This window comes from Empidonax traillii, unplaced genomic scaffold, assembly GCF_003031625.1.
Source record: "Empidonax traillii isolate 1590-97213 ecotype Southwest subspecies unplaced genomic scaffold, ASM303162v1 scaffold1222:size288430, whole genome shotgun sequence".
NCBI classification, from domain to species: Eukaryota; Metazoa; Chordata; class Aves; order Passeriformes; family Tyrannidae; genus Empidonax; species Empidonax traillii.
This window is the reverse complement of record NW_020956415.1, coordinates 257,063-261,173: the sequence shown is the minus strand read 5'-3', so window position 1 is coordinate 261,173 and position 4,111 is coordinate 257,063. Positions and strand designations below refer to the sequence as shown.

Below are 4,111 nucleotides of genomic sequence, written 5' to 3'. Positions count from 1 at the left end.
CTGGACACCTGAGACCTGGCGGCTCCAGGGAAGAGGGGATGGATGCTGGTGTGGAGGAGGCCCGGACAGGCACTGATCCCACAGGTGGTGGGGGCTGAAACGTGTCAGAGTGTCTGCATTTCACCTCAGGCTGGGCACTGAGAGGTTCAGGTCAGGCAAAGCTCTGCTCCCCTGCTGCAACGCCCAGAGACTGCAGAGATGAAGCTTTAACCCAGAGAGGCCAAGCAAGAAGGTGAACAAAGCCCAGGTGATGCAGCCAAGACCCTGCAAACACCTCCCCCCCCCAGCTCTGCCCCAGCAGTTGCCCCCCAGTCCGGATCCTGAGCTTTGGGAAGCTGCAGGTGGGGCAGGGGATCCTGTGGCTGCTGCCCCTCCAGACAGGCAAACTCAGCTCAGTTTGAGTCCTGCTTCCAAAGGTGCCGCTGAAGAGTGAGGAAAACAGTGATGGGAAGGGGGGGGGGGGTATGGTCTGTGCAAGCAAAAAGATTAAAATTCTTCTGGGACTCTTTCTGGCACTCCCCGGGTGCTGGTGGCTGCTCCTGACACAGCAGTTCCTGCTGCTGTCAGCCGGCCCAGCGTTCCTGGAAAGCCAGTTCAGACACATTCTTGGCTGGATTCTGTCACATTTATTACTTCATAAATCCGACTTCTAAATCAATGAGATGAATCAGAGCAATGCTACTGAGTGTGAGTGAGAGCAGAGCTGGCCACGTAGCTTTACAACCCCCCTCCTCCTGGAATTTAGGGGGAGATAAGACAGAATTCTTTTTCTTTTTTTTTCCTTTCCCCAAACATTGGAATGATGCCTGCAGTGTATCATCTGCCCCACAGCTGGGTTGGCAGGGATCCCCACACTCCTGCCCAGCACCAAGGGTTGTGTCCCCCATCCCCTCGGAGCAGACCCCTGGGATCCCTGTGGGCAATCAGCTGCCCTCAGCACCCCCAGCATCCACCAAGCAGTGGAGACACAATTAGGTTTGAAGCTTAACTCTATCCATCAGTGAGCTCATTTCCACTCAGGTTCCACCCACGGACATGGAAACAACCCAGTGAGGCAGTGCTGGGGTCAGGAGAACATCCTTGTGGTGCATCGTGGATGATCCACGAGTCAACAGCGGCACAATTCCCAACCTGAGGCACTTCCAGCCCCAGCACCTCCACAGGCCTGCAGACTTCACTCCCTCTGCTCCCATAGCCTTGAGGGAGGAGCTCTGGACAACCTCAGTCTCTCCCTGGGGGGATCCATAGTCTGGGATCTCTCCCTGGGGGGATCCGTGCCCTGGGCTGGATGAAGGCAAGGCTGAGCCATCCAAGCTCAGATGCCTGAGAAGGGTCAGGACAGACACAGCCTGCAGTTAACCCCCCTGGGGCTTCCCAGGTCACCTCTTAGGGACCTCATTGTCCCCATGGGTGGTTCATGGAATTAACACCCCTCACAGCTCCTCTGAGCCTGCCCGTGGGGGTCGTGCCCCTCTGGCTGCTGCCCCTTCGACACTGAGCGAGGGGATGCTGAGGTGCCTCGCTGGAATTCACCCTTGCTTCATATTATTCTCCTGTAAAAGTCTGGGCAACACCCACGTTCCTATAGAAACAGTAAATAACACTTTGCTAACGAAATCCCCTGGTTTAATTACTCCTACTGCGCGGCGTGAGGGGGGTGTGAAAAACAGAAGTCGATTCTCTCCTGCCTTGAGCATTATTAATCAGCCCTGACCTCAGGAAACCCATCAAGGAGGGATCTGCAGGCTCATGCTGACAGGCAGCGGCAGCTTAAGGCATGTTTCAAAAACTGGGAATCCAGTCCACAAAGACAGCTTGACTTCTCAGGCTACACAAGAGTTTCTCTGACAGAAAAGACCACTTCAGAAAGAGCGATACAAACAACACGCAGTCCTTGTGGTCGTGTTCAGTGGGAGGTCATGGAAGTAACGTCCTCGAGTGGTTAAATGTAGTTTTTACATCTTAATTAACACTTCGTGATTTCAATTGCCGCCCCGTGGCATTATCAAAGCATCACAGATATTTTGGGCAATGTGTACTTTTATGACACAGCAGTTCAGCGGCAAACAAAAGACGGAAGGAAAAGGCAATTTCGCGCACAGAAGGAGCCACGTGTCGCACGTGTGACACACACAGTGACAGTGTGGCAGTGTGACAGTGGCGTGGTGATGCCCCTGCCCTCCGAGGGGCTGTGCTGAGGGCCAGGCTGAGGGTTGGGACTCACAGGGGGCTCTGCCCTGGTTTTGTCTCTGACGTCCCCCTTTCCCCTTGCCACCACTGCAATGGGGGAGGACAAAACCACGGCATTGCCCGGGCGAATGCGAGGAAATAAAGATGAGGAGGAAGCACATTCCTTGGAGCGACACGTCCCGGCCGCCCCCACGCTGCTGCACCTTCTCCCTGCACACCTGGGCAGGACGGGGGGCGTGGGAGGCGCTGGCCCCACGCCTGAGCTCACGAGACACGGAGGAGCTGCCGTGGAGGGACGGGACAGCTCAGACCCTGGTCCTGTGGAGCTCCAAGTCCTATGGAAGATGGGCAACCACAGCAGCCAGCTCCCGATATTCCGAGGACACACCCCACTCCAGCTTTCTGCAGAGGGAAGGGGAGGGGGGGGAAGTCGTGCCCTTTGAGCTGCTCAGTAATGTACCTTTGTTCTTCTTTCCATCCTGTCTCCCCCCTCCTTTGGCAAATGATCTAAGGAAGAACTTGGCTGTTGGGAAGGGGCTGTTGGGGCCTGTCTGTGGAGACAGCCCAACAATCCACCGTGTGCACACATGAGCATTCCCTCCTCCTCCACACCCTGGGTGATGAGCCAGGGACACTGGGATTGGTGGGCTCTGCCCATGCCATGGGTCGGCATAGGGAGCCAACAATGGACCACAGCACTATGCTCGGGCTTGGAGCCCTTTTGCTCCTCAGACACAACCACAGCCTCTCCTGAAGCTCTGTTAGCACAGGAGCTGCCAGCTCCAAACTCACACTGCAGTTGTCCTGCGGGGTCACGACTGACGGAGTTGTCCCTCTCAGAAAAAATCACCAGCGTCGGCTGCCGAGCTGTGCTGCTGTCAGCTTTGTGCTCCTGGTCACAGGGCTTAGGCACCAGGAGTTCTTTCCTTACATCCTTCCTCTACTTCGTGCTATTCCGCGTTTTTCCTGGAGCATCTCATCATGTCCAGCTAGCAGTCATACCCTGCCCTTTCAGGATGGTCTGTGCTAGTGCTCATCCACAAAGAACACAAACCACCCCTTGCTAATGCCTTCTCACATTCCCCCAGTCCTGGGTGGTCTCTGTAGCAAAGACTCGAGTGAGCCCTGGAGCACAAATTCCCTTTTCATTGCTTTTTCACCACCGATCATCCCCTCTCCCTGTGGATAAAAGAGCACACTTGTATTTCCAGGATCAGGAGCCAAGTTCCTTCTGGCACCATTGTACTCACGGGGCTGTGGAGGTGTCACGACAGGACACAGCTGCTGTCCCTGCAGGTGTGTGTGCAGCCTAAGCAGCGACAGAAAACTGTAGTTGGGATGAAAAGCCTCAGTAAAAGAGATGCTGAGTTACTCCCTCAAACACTGCCTGTTCCAGAGCTAACAGTGCAGAGGGAATTAAATCGTAGCCCTGAGCAAGGAGCCTCCTCCTTTGAATCACACCTGATGATTTACTTGGAAACGGAAGAAGCATAAAGACGCCCTTTGTGAGAGGAAAAAAAGCTTCTAGTGGAGTACGACAAAAAGCATGAACGGAACAAAGGCAAAAATGACGATTCTGGAAGTTGGCTCAGGTTTTAGGAGTGATGAAAATCGTCGGGAATGCAACCAAAAAAAAAAAAAAAAAGGTATGGCAACGCCTCCTGGCCGGGCTATAAAGGGCCCCGAGGCAGGGGAAGGAGCACTCACTGCTGCTGAGCTGCAGAGCTGCCTCTCTCTCCACCTCCAGCCTCCACCATGAGCACCACTGTCAGGCAATACTCTTCCTCCACCTCCCTCAAGGGATTTGGGAGCCTGGGGGGAGGCTCCAGCAGGCTTTCCTCCGTGCGTGTTGGGGGGGGAGGCTACAGGGCCCCCAGCGTGCACGGGGGCTCCGGCAGCTACTCCGTCTCCTCCCGCGTGG

General features: G+C 55.3%; 1 protein-coding gene across 2 annotated transcripts in view; it reads left to right on the top strand.

The window, feature by feature from the left end:
• Positions 1 to 4,111, top strand: part of LOC114069262 (keratin, type I cytoskeletal 14) — a 14,776-nt gene that overhangs the window by 5,427 nt on the left and 5,238 nt on the right. The gene's annotated exons all lie outside the window — the stretch shown is intronic.